The following is a 20,125-nucleotide window of genomic DNA, read 5'->3' on the forward strand; positions in this document are numbered from 1 at the left end:
ATAAATCAAAATGAGTGGATGGCTCAGATTTATATGAATTACGGCATTTAGAAAACCCTGAATGTTGCTAGTAAGCAGCCATCTTTCTTTGGAAATAGTGAATGTCATGGTAGAGATAAGATAATTGACTCCAAACCACAGAAAGAAAGAAAAACAAAGCCATTCCCATTAGCCATACTCTGTAGTTCTCTACTTACAGATAGGTATATCAGTACACTCAAATGTTTTTATCTCAAAAGTGTGTCTCTTAACAACAGAGAAACAAAAACTCATCAGATTTTCCTGATGAGTTAAAGCTACAGTCAAAAGCTACTAAAATCAGCGTACATTAAGCCTGAATAATGTGGTTGTAGTTAAACTAAGGTATAAACAGTCTTTTATGTCTTCTTGTTGCAATGACAAAGTGGCAGGATGAAGCCAATGGCCATGTCAGCGCCACTTCCCGTATTCAGTACAGTTCAATCAATCAATCATCACACTGTTTACCAGGGTTTTATGTTGCAAATGTAATGGCTGAAATGAACCAAACCGGTGGTATAAGTAAACATTTCTGTTGCATTACTGGGGTAGCTTTCTAAGTCATTGGATGTCAGTGGGCAGGTCCTATTCAAAGCTTGTCATGGATAAGCAGCCAAAAATTCAGGATCTGACTTAACTAAACATCTGCACTTGCAGAGCTCCAGTAATAACAGCTAAAAACCCCCATGGTTTAAGCAGTCCAAGTGGCACAAGTATGAGGAACTTGTGAATATGAGATGAGGAATAGTGAATCTTATCTTAAAAAAATGTTTGTGCTTAGAGGTTCTTAACCGTAATTTTGTCAGCTCGTTACCAACTTTGCAGGGTATTGGTATTTTGGTTTTCACAGTTGGCATTTGTTTTAAATATAGGGGGGAGTGTAAGGAAGATAAGCCTGTTTTCTACTCTTTGCTAACAAGTGTTTAAGTATAATTATAAGGGTGGAGTGTAAGTAATTAAGGGGGGGTATGCATTGTTAGTAAATTGCTGACACTGTTATTCCAAAAGCATTCACTGCAAATTTTGGCTAAACTTTAAGAAAATTCAGTCATGGTAAGGTACACTCAGGGCAAGTTGAATGCACCTGAGCAACCTGACTAGACATGTAGATTAAATTGACTTGTAAAGATAATGTAGTTTTTAATTTTTTAATTTCTGTCCTGATATTAGTATCCATCTAGGACATAATTGGGGTTGTTTGGAGCAGTATCTTTGAATTTAGGCTTCTTACTTATATAAGTATTGTGATTAACTTCAGTTCCTAATTACAGTAGGGAAACCAGCCACATTTGGAGCCTGAAGCAGAAAAAATGTTTTTCTTTTTAGGTATTTTTTTGCTGTTAATCATATCAAGGATAGCACAGACTACTGCAGACAAGACCTGACACAGAAAGAGTCTTTAACTATTTGCTATTTATTTTTATTCCATTTACTCTATTTATATGAGATGCAGCTAGTTTTTGATTGTGTAATAGTTTGTATGTATAATAGTGTTAGTTCCAGTTAATTTCCAGGTAGATGTGTGCTATTACATAGGAACAATTTGGGTGCACGCTGTTTATTTTCCAAAGCAGTTCAGATGTGACACCAGAGGACTAATGACACAACTTTCATCCTGAGTCCAATAGATTGTGGCATACAGAGTTCTTTTTTAGGGATATGTCATAGCTGTGTAGGAGGTGAAAAAATGTTTCTTCACTTCTGCCATAGTATCAGCAATGTCTCGCACAGTGGCTCTAATATGTTGACAGCTCAGTGAGTCCTGAATGCCTCCATTTGATTAGCGGGTTGAATTTTTATCCTTGTGAAGGCTTTTTTTTGCATTTTTATTTTTTAAAGTAACATGAAAATTACACGGTTTTGGACTCTACTGTTCACTGCCATGGAAATAGAAAAGTGTCTTTAGGGGACAACTTTTGAAATACCAGTATTATGGTTTTTTTGGTCTTGTACCCCTTGTTGAGTTTACAGAGAACATTTTCATGATGAATTGGACCTTGGTCTTTCTGCATACTGGATGCAATTGGGCTTTCTGCACTTTGACCATGTGACTAGTTATGTTTATTCTTCCCTCTCTGTAGGGAGGCACTGAATCAGTGTTTTTTAAACAATTGCGAAGCAGTTGATCAGTGAGCTAATTCTGAATATTGTTAGTTTGTCTATTCATTTACTGGTGTCTAAGCTCCTATTTCAGTGGAAGCTGAGAAGATTGAATAGATTTTCTTTATTGAGGTCATTCAGACTCTATATTTGGAGCAAGACAGAAATTTTCCTATTTGCATTCCCACAGGGGAAGGAGAAATATGAATGTCTATAGCTCTGAAAGCCCTCTGACACCACCTTTGCCTGCAGACTTCAGCAGAGAAGCTTTTGAAAGGGAATGGGATTGTTCTCTGACCATCCCAATATGCAGTTGCTCAGTCCTGCCATTTGGAGTCACGGGGATTTATGCTGCCATCCTTTTGCATAGCGAATGCAGGCTATGTAAGGCTGCAGGAAGGCTGGCGGTGAGACTGTTGCTCGGTCACTACAGTAAGACCAACCAGCGCTGGATCTCACCTCTTGCTCCATTGCGAGCAGTGAAACAGATACCATAGTGCTTATAGACTGCTTGGGTAACTATGCGTCTGCAAATTAGAAAAAACAGTAGAAGGGAGGGAAGAAGTTGTTTTTTCCATATCATAGCAACAGGATGCAGCTATAGATACATAACACATGTAGATCACTTATGATATTGGCTGTTAAGGTTGCTCCAGATATTTATGTGATTGCTGTGGCAAATGTGTAAGGTGGTGATGTTGCTTCCACGAGCACCTGGACTCTTGAGGAGAAGGATATGACTCCCTGATGTAGGCGAGGCCATAGTTATCCTTGGCTCTGCTGTGACAAAGCTTAGACCGCTGGAAGTCATGTTGCCTTGGGCCCGCGCCTTGAGACCACTCAAAACCCAAAACCAGAGCAGAAGTGGTTTGTGGTCTGCTTAATAAGCAGCTCCTCACAGAAGGACATAGCAGTGCGTTGGAAACTGCTCTGGCTGCTTCAAAGCTTCAGCTTGGAAATCAGAGGAGTGGTAATACCAACAACTTACTAAACAAAGCTGTTCAGAAAATGACTGTTACTGTCATCTGGGAAAACAGACCGACATTTAGGTTTGTGGAGTTTTCCACTGCAAAGTGTGCTGTATTTTCTGCTTTGTCAGAACAGCATTTTCAGTCAAAGCCTGTTTTGACAGGCACATCTTGACTGGGCACTGCTGTAGACGTATTGGTAAGACACCTGATAACCCGAGGGGGAAAAAAAAAACCCAAACAAATGAGCTGTACATATTTTGTTCCATCTAAAAAACTATCATAGGTATACAAGACTTATTCAGAAAGTAATTGTAACATGAAATATTCAGGTTTTAACTTTTACACTGTTAGTTCTGTAATGCCTCTTATCTGCCATGAGTAACAGTTGGTTTGTGACAACCAACTACCTGATGGCAATTATGTCATTCCGGTCAGTAGGGTGGAGCTGGCAGCAAAGTCAGGCTCTGCTATGGGTGGAGAGATATTAAAAGATGAACAATATAGAAATGCAGCAAAACAAATCTGAACTTCAGGTTTATCCCTGTATCACCAGTGTATTTCACTGATTTTTTTTAAATATCTGTTTATTTCACTGATATTTTCACTGTATTTCACTGATATAAAAAAAACCCAACACTTTTCTTATTCTGCGAATAAAACAGATAGTTGGAATTAGTTTCAGTTCTGTAAAGGGAAAAAAAAATATAGCCAGTTCGTTCTGGGACTGCAAGTTTGCAACTTGCTGATGACCATAACCAACTTTTGTACAGGTTTTTGGTAAACGAAATCAGAGACTTTGATTCCATTTTGCTAATTTCTGTATGTACAGAAGTTACATGTATCTTTCCAGACTGAGATTTTAATTTTAGCCCATGAAACTGCAGCTTGCTCCTCATTCTGAGTTCACCACTAGGACTAGCAAGCAAGGCTGTGAGAACAGCCATTACAGCACATTAGAAGTAGCCTGGCAGTAGCAGATACATGAACAGGCTTTTGATAAGGAAATAGTGCATTTAGTGCTGTGCAAAAGTACAATTCTGTGCATTAACCATTGATAATTCTGATGTCCCTCTGACATTGTTTGCATTTGTAGGTTTTAATGGTATAGCTTTAACTATGGGAAAGTCAGGGCTGTTAACATTCAGGACTTTTATGACCCTCTACTTTATATCTGCACCTGACCCTTCTACACTACTGCTGAACTGGACCAGTGAGGAATGAACTGGTAAAAATTGCAGAATGGTCCATGCTCTTAATTTTGGTTTAGTTTTCCTAAGGCATATAAAGTGAGCTTAGTGGAATCTTGCATCAGGAAAGATATATGACGCTGCCTCAAATCCCCTTATCACATGTAATGGGTTGCCTTCATTTTTTCATCACACCTTTCCATTTCTAGACTTTTTTTGTCCCTGATTTCTTTTTTTGCAAGCACATATGGCTGATAATGAAAGAATACTGCAATTCATTCCTGATGATCCTTAGTAGAATCATGAAAATCAGATATTCCAAGGGAGAGGAAGCTGAGGGAGGATGGATAGAACCACACAAGCCATGTGAGATGTAGTGAGGGACAGTGAAAGCTGTAATGCTGTATTTCCTGTAATTCACATGTTTTAAAGGGAAGGTTTTGTTCTTTGTACTTTAGAGATTTGAGGGGGAAAAATAATATTTGTGGAAACATTTGTATTCTTCTATTCGAGAAACCAGGATGACCTTAATATTAATTTTAGGAATGTTTAGGGGGAAGAAGGTTATAAAAAATGTATCTTTCCAAATAATCTTGCAGATACAAGATTACTTATTTCACAATTTTGAAAGAAGAATAAAAATATTTTCTGCTGCAATTAAAGACGGGTAATTTTCTCTTTCCAAATGATAAAACTATCTCTGCAAATACTTGTCTTTCTATAACTTAAAATTGAATCAAAAATACATTTACCTTTAAGTTCATGTTCACTTTGAATATAAGGAAGGATACCTATGGGTTCATTAAACTGCTATGGCCTATTAGAAATAAATGCTGGAAGGTTTCATTTGAATGGAAGCTTTAAAAAAAAACCCAACGGTGATCAAGCTATTATTTGTCTCTTAAAGAATCAGACTTGATTTAATATATATAATTAAAACCATTCTGTTGGTGGAAGTTTTACTGGATGCTTACTAAATTAAGTCATGTTTGGCAGCCAGACAGATTTCAGTGTGTTGCATTGGTCTTCTAGTTTACGTTCTTAGAGGAGTTGCACTATCAAATATAAGCAAACATGCTAAACTTCAGATATGGAGGCACAGCAACATACTAGGTTTAACACCAAGAGCTGTGTAACTTAGAAAGTTCCAGTCATCATTATAAGAAAGCAGAGATAAGTATGGTCCATAGTTTAGAAAAATTACTTAAGACTACGTTTAAACAAATGAAATTGCTTCATTTATCTAGGATTTATTTTTAGCAGCTCTACTGAACATAAATTTTGTAAGGGTTTGTGCCCCTTTTTATTCTCACATAATGACAAAGGAGTGATGACAGTGGTAAGCAGGTTTCGCCTTTGCTGGGGAGGGTGGAACAGGGCACACGTGTGTGTGCGCTAACTTTGAGATTGTCTATTGCTGTTGTAGCGGTAGTGAAATTCTGCCCTAATGTATAAAATATTCTTTAGAAGATCTGTGTAATTTATTTTGTGACTTGTTCCAGTGACCTTCTGTTGTGCCATGTTCAGTTGCATTTTGCTTTGTTCTTTATGCTTGTAACTCTAATTGCTTTTTTTTATAAAAAAAAAAAAAGTGAGGCAGTTCTTTAGGACTGTATATCATCATCAGGGGAAGGAGGAAAGAATTAACCAAATATTTCATGGTGAGCAACTAACGTGAAATTGTCACGTGTCTGCAGTAATCCTTCTTCCTAGGCAGATGAGCTACATTTCATGTGACCTTCTGGTAGAGCTTGTTGGACCGATATTTTGATTTTACCTGAAAACGTTTTACTGTTCTGTCAGGTTTGGTCAAATGCCAAGCTTCCATCAGAACAGGGTAGTTTTGTTAAAATTTCTGTCAGAAAAGTATCTTGAGGCTCGAGATTTATTCTTCTTGTTAAACCCCAGGGTGTAACAAGCAGCTCTGTGGCTCGAGCACTCTCCTGCTATGTGGACATTTCAAGTCTGAGTTCCTGATTGCTTTGGTTCAGACAAAAAGCCTTTAACGTGAACCTCCAGTGGGTACTGATTGCCAGGCCACTAGTTATTCCTGTGTAAGCTATTCTGGTATTCTTCTTTTTAATATACTCTCCTTTTTAATTTTTCTTGAAGAAAGCTTTGTTCTGGGCTTTATCCTGAAAAAATACTTCATGGCAGGAATGTTGTTTTCTGCTTAATTCTAGCTGGAAAGCTTTTTCAAAATACATTGCCATAGTCTAATAAGAGGTGACTGATATTACCAATGGTTACCAATGCCATGACATGATCAGGGAGTGTTTGGTTGTGTGGAGAGATGATAGTTGTAGGACAGTTGCAGAGCTGGAAGCTCATTCTTGGTTGATGAGGTGAAAAGAGGATCAGTGCCGAGCACAGGAGTATCTGTATTTCATGAGCTGTTTTTTAAATATTTGCTAGACAGATACTCAAAACAAAAGAGATCACTTCAGTGTCTTAGAAGCATTTTCTGCTAAACAAAGGCATAAACTTCATCCCCTTGAGGTTTACTTTTTGCATTTTCTTGCACCCATATGCTGATTTTGGACATAAATCGGGCTATCTGAATATCCGTGTCACCTGTACTATAGTATTACCAGTACACTATGAGAGGGGGCTAGATCTTTATGCAATCTGTTTGCTGCTGCTGAAGGATCTCATAAATTTGTTTCTTCAGGGAACTGCATAAGACAGATATTAAGTAGGACAGGGAAGTAGTTACTCTTCTGAAGTGCTGCAGGTGAGTGCCACAAAGGCAGAGGGTCTGTTTCCCTTCAGGTATGTCTTTCAGGAAAGGTTTAACTATTGCCATGTGTTTCTTTAGACTTCCGACTTTAAGGTGGTCACCTTAAGTTCTTTGGAGAGAACCAGAGTTACTGAGCACAGAAATTTTCCTGTTCTCCCTAGTAGGAAGCAATTTTCTGTTAAGGCCAGCTTTGAAAAAGTTCTTCCTTCACGATGGCTTTTCAAAGGGGTTTGGTATTGACTGGATTCAGATGACTCACAACAATTCTCAGGGAAGTTTCATTGCAATCATCTGTTAAATAATTGTTGATTATTTGTTCTGGTCATTTACCATTGAATCAGAATATTTTTCTGGAATATTTTGATTCCACTGTAGTTCCAGGAAAAACGAAGTATGTTTTCCAACCAGTGAATTGGTGATCATGGAGTTTCTCTAGACACTTGGGTTGAGATTAGCCTGATTGAATGAAAATTCTTACTATGTAGATATCAAAGCTTGAGTAATTTATATGTTCATATTTTGGCTGTGTCATGGTTTCAGCTGGGACGAGTTAACTTTCTTGCTAGCAGCTGGTGTGGGGCTGTGTTTTGGATTTGGGATGAAAGTAGTGTGATAGAGCACTGGTGGATTTGATTGTTGCTAAATTCTCAAGGCCTTTTCTGCTTCTTACACTGCCCCACCTGTGAGCAGGCTGGGAATGCGCAAGAAGTTGGGAGGGGACACAGCTGGGATAGCTGATCCCAACTGACTAAAGGGATATTCTATGCCATATGACATCATGCTCAGCCTATAAAGCTGGAGGAAGAAGAAGGAAGGGGAGGACGTTTGGAGTTATGGTGTTTGTCTTCCCAAATAATAACCACTACATGTGATTATACATGGCTTTTGCTCTACCTATTAAACTGTCTTTATCTCAACCCGTGATTTTTCTCCTTACTCTCACTCTTCTGATTCTCTCCCCCATCCCAAGTGGGGCGAGTGAGTGAGCAGCATGTGTTTTTAGCTGTTGGCTGGGGTTAAACCATGACAGGCTGTGATGCAGTCAATGAAAAATATTTATTTTGAGGGTGTAATTCATGGCATCCTGAAATAGATGGCTCCAGTAGCTGTGAAGGGAGCCCAGGAGGACTATATCAGACTTATGCTCTGGAAATCTTAATGACTGTAGTCATAGAGTCTGCTCCAGAAGTAGTTTGTTTCTGGTTCCTGAGATGCTGCATGGCAGGCCTGAGGAGAGCTGAGACCCACAACAGTACTACAGGCACCAAAATAAATTTCTTTGCCTCTTGAAAGCCTCCCAGTCTCCAGTGCCTGGACAGGCAGCAGGCTGCCTGGTGGAGCTGTGAGCCTGAACCTTTGGGAGCCTTCCCTTGCACTGTGGCAGCTCAGCTTCCCGAAGTCTTCAGCTCTTAGCAGAGCTGAGGAGAAATGTGGATTCTTCTCTCACAGAAAAGTTGGATTTCTAAAGAAAGAAGAGTGTTTTATGGTATAATAAGTAAATTTTGAAGTCTAAAATTCCCCAGCATTTACCTACAGTTGCCTCCCTTCCACTTGTATTGATCCAAAAAATTCTAATTATCTGAATTTTAACTCTAATCACCAACATTTATCTTCTTTTAAAATGACTGGAGTACAGCCATTTCTGTGGAAGAAACCTGAAGCATTTACTAATGTTTAGTTATTTAGGAAATTTTGAGAAATTCAACATTTTAGATTTTTGCTGGTGTCCCAACACTGCTTATGCTAATCTTCATACTAATTTCCAGTTTATTCAGCTTTAAATGTCTCAGGAGTTTAAGAAAAGTCTTAGAGCTATTTAGAGTGTACTGCTTTGTAACTTTTCAAACGAGGTAATTCCACTGAGAAATTATTTATTCTGAACAACACATACCCAGTAGTTAGTGTAAATTGTCCAAAATATAATTTTAAAGCAGATTATTTTCTTTGGAATTGTTTGGAAACTGTTGACAAGTGTTTCTTTTTAATTTTTTTTTTCCCTTCCAGTTGCATTCATCACTAGATATTAAAGCGCTGGGGAAAGATTTTATAAGCCGTCATTCTGCTACACGGATAGAAAGCTTCTAATAAGTGATGTCTATTTGCGCTGACATCTATTTATTTTATTAACAGTGGCAAGGCTTTTCCCCTTGCCTTAACTTTCCCCCCCTTTAAATTCCTCTATTAAAATCCTTCCATTTGCCTCAACAGTGGGACACAAATAAAACCATTCAATTTAATGTAAAACTCAGGGTAGTAATTGGCCTCTGACATGCTCGTAAATAGCAGTTTCTGTCTATCCAGTAGTTAATTGTGTCTTTTCCAGGCATATTAAGTCCTTTTGTATAGCCTGGTAGGGGCATCTACATCCTGGACTAGGATGCAGAAAACTTCATTTTTATTGCTGATTTGGACAAACCATCCATCCTCTTTGTGCTTCTGTTTTGCTCTCTGTAAAGTGAGGGTGATGCTGATCTCCTGTGTTTAGGCTCTGCCTGGAAATGTGCTGGCACAGGATCTTATTACTGTGACTTTGCAATATGAGGCCAGTGCTCATCCCCCTCCAGGAATGTTCCCCAGTGCTCTGGATCAGCCCAGTCCCCTCTTAAGTGGAGCCTGACCCACACTCCTCTCCTGACTGAGACCCTTTGCCCATGGGGCCATCCTCCACTTCTTCAAGCTGCTACAGTTCCTGGAGTAACTTTATATTCATTAGAGTCTACAGAATTTTGTAATCAACAGAACCCATACAAAATCTTGTAGATACCACAGGGTTTTTTTAACCTAGATGTAATGGACGCAGCCTGTCTTTACCTTGGACTTTAATAATAATTGCAATGAATAACTGTATGGCCTTTAAAATATTTATGTCAAAATACTCAAAACTAACAATCTTCTAAAATTAAAAAATGCAAACTAGAAATGCAGAGGCAACTTGTGATACAATTTGGGGCAGAAACAAAAAACTAACTTTTGAGGCAGAAGTGAAAACCTAACCTTTTCTTTGCATTAGAGCTGGACGTCTGGAGATTTCAGTAAGCAATCAAGGAAATTCAATAGTGGACACTTGTCCTTTCTGAGTGCATGACACTTTCCCAATGGGAAGGGTGTAGATTCTGCTGTTGTGAGGATTTGAATCTGGTTGTAACACTCTGCTCCCTCGGTGTCTCTGTGTTTCTTAACAGGGCATGTATCTATGACAAGGTCTTTAGGTTTTGGGTCCTTTCACATACATCAGAACTTGTAAGTGAAACTGGAAGCCACAGAATTGATTCCGTTAGCTCAGGAGGAAAGAATTTGTGTGTCTCTTTGCTTTAGATGGGATATTTCATAGGGCAGGGCTATTTTTAAGGATACTTTTTTTTTCAGGTTTGTTAATTCTAAAATGCAACAAAAAGTCTTAAAGCAACAAAAGTCTTCATAGACATGTTAGTTTAACCATGTTGCTTTTTGTAGGAGGAAAAGTGTGAGCCTGGAAGCAATCTGGAGTAAGCCTTTTATTTTCAGATAGGCATTTTACGGTTTTTATTACTATTATTTTTCCAGTTTTGAAGCAAGTCTTGAATATTTCAAATTGTTAATCAATTTAATTTTAAAATTATAAAATTGCACCCATCTTTGAAAAGAAATATTTACACTTTGACTGAATTAAGTATTTAGTTTTTCAGGAAATGAAGGATTTAAACTCTGAGTTGTTCATTATTTTGTTTGTTTTGGTGTGACCCAATGTTTTTTCAACTGCGAGTGCTACACCATTGCTGATTTTAGTCTGTTAGAGAAGAATGGACAAGCTTTTAATCCATTCATTTTTCCTTTTTATTTCAAGGTTTCTTTTTCTTTTATTTTTTAAGCTACAAAACAATTTTGTTGATCTTGGTTCTTAAAACAAAGGCCAGCCATCCTACTTCCAGGCAGTTGCTGGTGCTAGGGAGACTCAGATCTAAGTCTGGTTTTAGTTGCAAACATCCCGGTGACACCATGGTTCCTTAATTCACATCATCCAACTTCAGACTTCTGTCTTTAGCATTGGGCACCCTGGGTAGTTTACGACCTTTCAGAGCATGAGTCAGGGCGCTCATCTTAGAAACCTGAAGCCACACCACATAAATAGTTTCTGAGCCGTGTGTGTCGGTTCCTTTCAGTAAGGTGGGTTGCCGCTACTTCTCTACTTACTGTTGCAACAAGGCAGCACCTGCTGAAAAACCCCTCTGTTGCTTTGACAATTCAGTGGCAGGGGCTGTATGGTCACCTTAGGTAGGGAATGGCCCAGCATCTTTGAGTCTTGTATTGAAAGCAAAGTCATGGCTCAGCTGCTTTCCAGTGTCTTGGGTTTCTTTTGCTGTCTTGCTATGTTCTCTACAAACATCTGAAGTGACACTTTGGTTATAAAGCAGCAGATTTCCGGTTTGTCCGCAAAATGCGCACTAAAAAAGATGATGGGTGAGTTTTAGGGCAGCACACAGCTGACAGCGTGTTAGTTAGAGTGATGCAAACTTTTCCCTTCTCTTTCACCTTTCCTCCTCTTCCTCCTCTGGTAAAGCCACACTTTGCATACAGCTAAAAATAATTTCTTAGAAAAATCAAATGTGACCCACTTGATGGGACCACTGGCACAGATTTTAGTGAAGAACCTAATAAAGCGTAATCAAGGCCCTTACATGCCCCTCCTCCCTGTGTGTTGAAAAGGGAGTTTGGCTTGTGCGTCAAATCTGAACAAGATTTATGTTGGAGATTTCTGCTGTATTTGAGTGTAGAAATAGAGAACCACATCAAAGGCCTCTGAAAAATAAACAAGGACTTCCGCTATAATGTAAGCTCTGTTGAAAAGGAAGCAGATTAATTTTGGACAGCTTTCTGAATTAGTAATATCCTTTCTGGGTTTTTTTTTTTGGGTTGCTTTTATTTTTTTCCTGACTGCGCTTAGGAGCTGGAAAGGCTTGAGTTTATGTCCTGGTAAAAAGTAAAAATGTTAGGCATTTTGTGCTATGCTAGGTTGTTTCTGAAGTGTATATAAATATGCGCTGGAGATGAGATGTGATACTAAACCCCGCAGCATTTCACCTGCCATATTACACGTGAAGTACAAGCAGCACTTCTTGTCACGGTATATGGAGGCAGCCCTCAGATTGCACATCAAACAGCCCAAGTAAGAGCACCTGGGGGTTAGAAATTGAAAAAGGGACAGGCAGGGAGTTTTTTTATGCTACGCTGAGTCAACGCAGGGTTTTGAAGTTACCGTGCCCACTTGCCAACCAGCCCACGGCCCAGGGGCACCCACCAGGCCCAGGCCTGTATTGAGGGCCTGGGGCTGCGTGGCCGGCCCTCAGGTACGAGCCTGGCCCTGGCTGTGAAAAGCTCAGGCCCTGGGTTGTGATGCTAAAGAAAGCTGGAACATTCAGTCGAAGGCATTATTCATTAGGACATTATTACAGAGTCAAATTTGTACCGCTTGTGGCGGTGACAGGGGCTCATAGCATTGCTGTCGCTGCAGCCTCACCAGGCGCGGGCAAAAGTTGCTGTGGAAATCCCGGGAACAAATTTCTGCTTTTCCACCTCTAATCTTTCAGCTTCAGGTAACATTTAAGTTGTCGGTATAATAAATGTGCAGGAAATGTAAGAAATTTAAAGAGAGTGTAATATTAATACTCAGAACAGCTTGCAATTTGTTCTTTAGGAGCACAGCTGTTGGCTCCTCTGAGCGCTGGCTCACATGGCAGCGCCTCAGTCTTTACTGGGGCTTACAAGGTACTGCTGCAGTACCAGCAAACACATCTGGAGAATGAAATTGCTCTTGGTTTCTGTTTAAAACATGCTAGTTGAATGTGTACGTTCTGTAAAACTTAAACGTAATGGGTGGAGTGGAAGCCCTGGTGTGAGATCAGTCAGCAGCTGATAGCTGAGGATGCTAAGCAAACCAGTTTAAATTTATTTGAGCCCATATGGCTGCATTTTTATAGTATAGGTGGGTCTCCTAACACAACATGATGAATGAGTGGCTGTCTGGGTCACACCATACGTCTAGTCCAAACAGAATAGTCTGACAGAGGCTGGAATTGAGTCCTGGGGAAGAAAGGCTCATCCAAAGGCTTGAGAACATTAGTGTCTCCAGAGGGTGAACAGGGCTAAAGAGCATATGATAGATGATTTGGGTGGATGAGTAAGCTCTCTTGGGTGTAATTCATTCAGTGCATTTTTGACCTGTCCTCAGAATGAGGGAAATCATACCTAGAGCTGCCTGTTTCTTCCCGCTCCTTCTTGAAGGAGTTCAAGATCACTAGTTCAGGGGCAGATGTCCATACCTGGTCAGAGGAACGTCAGTTGTTAAGTCACTGTAGCTTCACACACACAATTGGACATCTGCAATAAATTAAGAGATAATGCTAGACTTGACAAGCAATGATGCTAGTGTAACATTTTTTGGCCAAGCAGACAGTGAAGAGAGGAGCCATCATCACGGGAAGTGTTGTGGCTCAGCAGACTTGAGGAATATGTTTCAGTTTCGGGGATTTTTTGCCAGTTTTGTATTACACATCTTGAGAGAAAATACACATTTGGAACTGCCATGGATCTTCAGTTTGACTCACTGCTCTGCAAAATGCATGTGATCACTGGTGAAGTTGCTGGTGGCTTTGGCTCAATGTGCTGATAGACTTCTGTGTGTACAACCAGAAATTATAGACTGTGTGTTATTTCCTGGTAGCTACATGGTGGAGTTTGTAGCTTCTGTTAAATGCATAGTTAGCCTAAAGAGAACCTGAGTGTTTCTATAAATTTGTCAAGGAGGATATATGTGACTGATGGCGTATTTGTCTTATTTGTTTAAATTTACAAACCTGTTTTGTTATTAGAGTTAAGATGTCATTGGGCAGCAGGGAGGAGGGCTGTCTTATGACCTTTTTACTGCTCAGCATAGTTGGAGATGCACAGCTGGGAAAGGATGCTGGACTGAAGGGTACAGCAGGTAGGGAGTGAAAGACAGGATGTGAGAAACAGGGCAAGGAGAACCTGTCACCTGAACAGGTTAGAAAAAGCACGTGTGATAGCTAGCCAGTACTCCATGGTGAGAGAGATGGACTGGAGGCAAAGCAGGATAAAAAAACAGACCATGAAGTCACTGCAAATACGCACTAGGCAGGATGGGAGATTTCTTATAAAACTCTTACTTATTTCACCTTCAGGTTATACATTGAAAAGCTATTTGTTCTAGTTTGTGTTCTAATAAAATTATATGTAGAGATTGAAAGCCCTTTCAGTGTTTTTGAGGTATTTTTGGGCAGGTGTCCATCAAAGCATGAACCAACTTTGAGCGCCTTTAAAACCCAGCAAACGTTTGCAATCTTGTGAAAATTTATGGAATGCTTTTGGGTTTCGTAGGTGAACAGTAGGTTTATTTCATGGTGCCAGTGAGAGGCTGGGGTAATCTCTGCTAACTATGTCTCCATCATATCATCAAAAGACTCTGAATTGGAGGATTTACTCCATATTAGTGAATAATTGAGTTGACTTGATCTGTTTCTGCTCGTTTTCTCATAGATGCTAAGAGTATAGTTCTGCTTAGTTTCTGGTTACTAGCTAAACATTCTATACTAAATAGCCTTTCCAAAAGAGCCAGATTAACCTAGGTGGGATAAATAGTTTGGTTTTGTTTGGTGGGGTTTTTTTGTGGTTTTTTGTTGTTTGTTTTTTTTTTTTTTCCTCTAGGAGCATTAGGTGACGTAAAAGGAATTTGCCACTTATAGGCATTTTTTCTTGCTAGAGTCAGCCTCAAGCAAGAGCCAGAGAAGCAAGGTGAAAACGTTTGTGCTGAGGTCCCTCCAAAAGGATTTGTTGAGTGACTGGCTGTCACAATTTTCTGTGATCTGTCCTGTATCATCTGTGTCAACATCTACTGATTTCCTTAAAGCCCAGCTCCAGGGGTCATGTAACTCCGTAAGAGTTTGTTTTCTTTCTGTATGTTCCAAGTTTTCTTGGATAGCAGAAGTGGGGAGAAGGCAAAAAAACATTGAAGTCGTGGCCCTAGTTAACCTCGAAATCAAAAAATAAGCAGGTAGCACCTCCAGTAAAGAGGCACGGCTTTGTCATACTGATGATGATAGAAGAAACGAATCTGTAATTCTGAATTAGAAATGGTACAGACTCTGTTCTACAAGTACAGGAGATTATTTTCTTGTTGCACTGACTGAAGATCAGTTTTCCAAGCTGCTTCTCTTAAGATTTCTGAATTGTGTTTAATACCACAGATTATGAGGCCTTGCAGTCTGTAGGCTGAACAAGACTCATCTTTCTCACAGGGAGGATTTGGGGAAAATGTGATCTCAGAAAACCAAAGCAGCCATGCATTGCTTCTCTTTCTGTCTCTCCATCTCACTGCATTCTTGCAAACAAAACATACAAATGCTTTTGTGTATGGTAGAATAAAGTATAGGAAAATGTCTGCTATTTCTTCAGTGGGTCCCTGGTTAAATAACATTCCAGAATAACACTTAGTTACACAGCAAAATTGAAAGAACAGCTGAAATATTTGGTATGACTTGCTATTTTATGGTTCAAGTAGTTCTTAATAATCTGCTTCCTGTAACTCATGACGTTTCTTGGATATATCATTTGGTTTGTTTTTTTGTTTGTTTTTTTTTTTTTTAAATTGATTATACTTTTTTAGTGATTTTGCCTTGCTTTCATTTCTGTTGCTGTTAGAGATTTTGGAGATTAAACTTAAAATAGTAACCCTTTGTGAAAGAGCAATGGAATGTTATAAAAATATTAAATAATTATTAATGGTACTGTATGTATGATATTAAAAATTCTTTTGTAGATCTTCCATGTGAATTAATGTTATTGCGTTCATGCTTTCCTACACAAATTAATATTTCTCTAAATAAATAAGGTATTTATTCATATTAACAGTGCAAACCAGCTTGTCTGATGGGGCCTCTGTAATCTTGCTTTATACAGAAAAAAATAAAGATTGTTCCTAACTAATAACAAATATGGAAATACATTTATTTCCCTTTCACAATGGGATTATCCATTTCTCAATCTATTTCCATTTCAGCCTGGCCACATATCTTTGGAGTCCTATATCTCCAGTAATATTACTTGTTCATGAAGAGGACTGAAATGTAATTTGCACTTACCAGTTCTCATTTTGCTGAGATTTTATGTCTTTGTAAACAAATCTGTTCAGACAGTGATGGTGAATGACATGATTTGACAGTGAGGATTTATGTTAAAGCATAAGGCTTAATTAATAATATATAAAAATATATAATGTTCAACTAAGGAAAATTTAGACTTTTCCACTTTTTTGAAGGTTCAAAGCCAGTTTACTGATCCATATTTTTCATAGTAAATGCTTTCTGTCAGATATAAAGAAACAAGCAATCCCTGTGTTTTGTGCATCTTTTAACACTAAATTAAGATGTAATTAATTTATCAGCTTCCTTGGTACTTCTTTATTTCCTTTTCAGTGACTGGGGTTTTTTTTAAGTATCAAACAAGTTTATTTGTCTTTGGTCACAACTTAATGCTTTTATTGTTTTATTAATCAGGAGTTTACATTTGTGCACTAAATTGTTAGCACTGATGAAAAAGAACAAGAAGTCATGTTTCTGTTTGCTTTCTGATTTATGTGCTTACATCTGCACATAGCTCAGTCTACTCAACCCAGCTATTGTAGAAATGACAATTTGTGATTTTTTTTAAATTTTGTAAAATGTAGTAATATACCTCTTCATGGTGGTGGCAGTAAAAATTGAGACTGCTACATTAGGAGATATTTGGAATCTGCTGCACCGGGAAAGCTTTATATGTTGTTGAGCTATCAAAGAAAATGGACTGTCTTTGCTCTGCAATGAGTCTGTGACATATCATATGAGAACAAGTCTTATGAGGAACGGCTGGGGCAACTGGGGTTGTTTAGCCTGGAGAAAAGTCTTAGGGGAGACCTTATCGCTCTTTACAACTACCCAAAAGGAGGTTGTAGCAACGTAAAGGTCAGCCTCTTCTCCCAGGTAACAAGGGATAGGACAAGAGGAAATGGTCTTAGGTTGCACCAGGGGAGGTTTAGGAAGGTTATTAGGAAAAATTTCTTCACCAAAATGGTTATCAAGCATTGGAACAAGCTGCCCAGGGAAGTGGGCACCCAGTCACCATCCCTGGAGGTATTTAAAAGATGTGTAGATGTAGTGCTTAGGGACATGGTTTAATGGTGGACTTGGAAGTGTTAGGTTTACGGTTGGCCTTGATGATTTAAAAGGTCTTTTCCAACCTAAATGATTCTATGATTTTATAGAATATATATTGCAATTCTTAGTTACTACTTTATAACTAGGTACAATCTCCTTTGTCCCAGGTAGTTGGCAGTGCAATGCATCTGTTTGCCTCCACTTTTGAGGCTAGTCAGTAGATGAAAATGTAAAATTTCTTGAAAGTAATGTGAATGGCTTCTTTCAATATTTTGTGCCGTTGGCAAGAAAGTAAAAGTAAATATAATACACTATGTTCTTGAGGTGCACATTTCAGAAGCTGCATATCTAAGCAGAGGAAATATACTACTTCATTTTGTGGGCTTTTATGTATTCTGGCAAGAATTAAATGAAGTTAATAACAAGTTAAGGACCCCTGCCACTTGGTATTATGGAAACTTCCTGTATACAACAACAGAAAATGGAGTGTGGTTTAAGATTTTATACTTAGCTTTGCAAATTATCTTGCTATACTCTCTCCATTGAGCACTACCATGGTAGTTTCAAATACTTTTAAAATAGATTCTTTAGGTGCTTTCCAAATATAATTATAAGTCAGTTTGTGAAAGAAATAGAAGCTGACTTCAAATATTTCATTGCTTTGGGATGCAGCATGCAAGGACACAAATTGTCAAGACTGTAAAAATAAAAGTAATGTTTAAGCATTTAGTTCTAAAAATATGAATTATCTAGGAAAGGAAGAATCAAATTCATTCTTTGGTAAGTTAGGTGTTATGTGGAAAACATTGTTACATTTGGAAAGGTCATCTATGCCCACCCTATTATGCTTTCATAATTCTGTGACATCTTCAGAGAAATCTCATTCTTAAAACCCATTTATTTGCTGAATTAAAGGGCAATGCATTAGTCAAATTTTATACACAAGTTAAATGGTAATAGAATCTGTCACATTGTGGTCCTTTTGTATCTTTGGAATGTGACTAAAATAAAGTTTGGTCTTTCACAGGGCCTTTTTATGGGAAGCTAACAAAGTGGAGATTATTGAAAAAATGAGGACACAGAAATTACTTAACTTTGGGATCTAGTGTTTAATGTTTTTGTTTTAAAGAGAAATGTAAAGCAATATTTTGTTGATGTTAATGTTTTACTGTCAGAATTCAAAAGCAAGAAAATACCAGGTAAAACTAAGATGTTCAGGTATAGAAAGGAGTCCTGTACCAAAAAACTAGAAAATTACTTTACCTAAGTCAAGAAGATTCATAAGAGGATATTTTTTAGGCCTATGTAAAATTAAAAGAATAAATAAAAATTGTAAGAGCAAGACTGCTGTAACACGAAACTTTAGACAATAGAATTTTTAGCATTTCAAAGTAACCTTTGAGAAAGTGAACGTAGTTGCAAAGGAGATTTTTTGTGTCAGTGCCAGAGAGTGTCAGACAACAGTTAAATGCATTAAACTGTGAGTAGTGCTATCTAAGTAAGCCTGGGAGTAGAGGCCAGCTTCTTCTCAATATTTTTGTGTATAACATCAACTATTTTAGATATCGAGAAATTAGAGATCATTGAATTTTAGCATATTAGTTAACATTGGTCAACAATTAACATTGGTCAACAGTGGAAGCTAGCATTTAGGGAGAAATCTCCCAACAAATCCATGTGTTGCAAGATCAGACAGATCGAAGGTGTACAATATAGTCCAGTAGGAAGATAAATGCAAATTATTAAATGAAGTTACTAAAATTAAACTACCATCCCCGTGTAAAATTGTGATTTTGGAACAATGTGCTTTTTTAACAACCTAAACCTCTTCCCTTTCCAACAAATACCCTCCAAAAATAATATGGCTGGCAAAGGGGACTTAACAATTATGCTGTAGACAAGTTCTATTAAATGCAATCATCTTGTGAATCTGAACAGATATAAATTATCCCAGCTAGAAGCCAAGTGGCTGTAATTCTATTGACGATCAAATTTGTTCAAGTAAAACCACGTAGCAAGAAGCAAATCTCATGTAGTTTGAAATGTGTAGTAAGACCTAGAGACAAAACATCAGTGCACACAAATGGAAGGGAGTGCATTTTGCAGTTAACATAAAAACATCTGCGATACAAAGGCAAGGATGCCAGTACAAAGGGTACGATGCTGGGCTTTCAAGAAAAGCAACCATTTTGCACAACTCTGACCCGCTTTCATAGCTTACCAAGAAATTTCATCAGCTCTGTGGAAGTGCCGATGACAATGACAGCGCAGGAGCGTAGGAGGACTCTCTGTCTCTCCTCAATGTGCTCTCAGAGCGAGGTTCTGCAGGAGACGAGCTTGTGATGTGAGGCATGAATGGACAAAAAGTAGTGTTAAAAATAAACACCGAAGTTGAGTGCCCTGTAATCATTTTCAGGACAGAAAAATAAGTGAGCACAGAGAAATAGGCTCACAAAGCCACCGCACTTCAGAATAAGTACTATTATTACTTATGGGAACAGGGAATAATGGAAGCTATTGCTTTTCTGAGTTCACATAATATCCTTTTCCCCTCTGTCTTGAATAGAGCAAAACTTTCTTTAAAAAATATTTTTATTTCAAGTTTTTAATTAAACTTTAGCTTTCTGGTGTGTATTATGAGTTACTGAAAATATTATTAAAAACAGGGGGCGCTGGCATATGTATCCTTTTTTAATAATTTCCTATTAACCATGAGAGAAAGTAAAACCGGCAGGATCAGAAACTTTGAAACATTGAGAAACCAGATGACAGGACAGTCAAAATAATAAAGAAGTTAGAAGCGTATAAAGCTTTTGAATGCAAGAGCTGTATCATAAGAACGGCTGAAGAGTTTAATAATGAAGGAACATTACAGTTTTAGGTGCCTTTTAGGATTTTACCACCTTTAAATGAAGTACAGAATTCTGT

At 38.3% G+C, this 20,125-nt stretch overlaps 1 protein-coding gene across 4 annotated transcripts in view; it reads left to right on the forward strand.

Annotated features, from left to right (window-relative positions):
* The window catches only part of FGF14 (fibroblast growth factor 14), a 421,227-nt gene that overhangs the window by 285,137 nt on the left and 115,965 nt on the right, over positions 1–20,125 (forward strand). The window lies entirely within an intron of this gene.

This window comes from Numenius arquata, chromosome 1 (assembly GCF_964106895.1).
Source record: "Numenius arquata chromosome 1, bNumArq3.hap1.1, whole genome shotgun sequence".
Lineage (NCBI taxonomy): Eukaryota > Metazoa > Chordata > Aves > Charadriiformes > Scolopacidae > Numenius > Numenius arquata.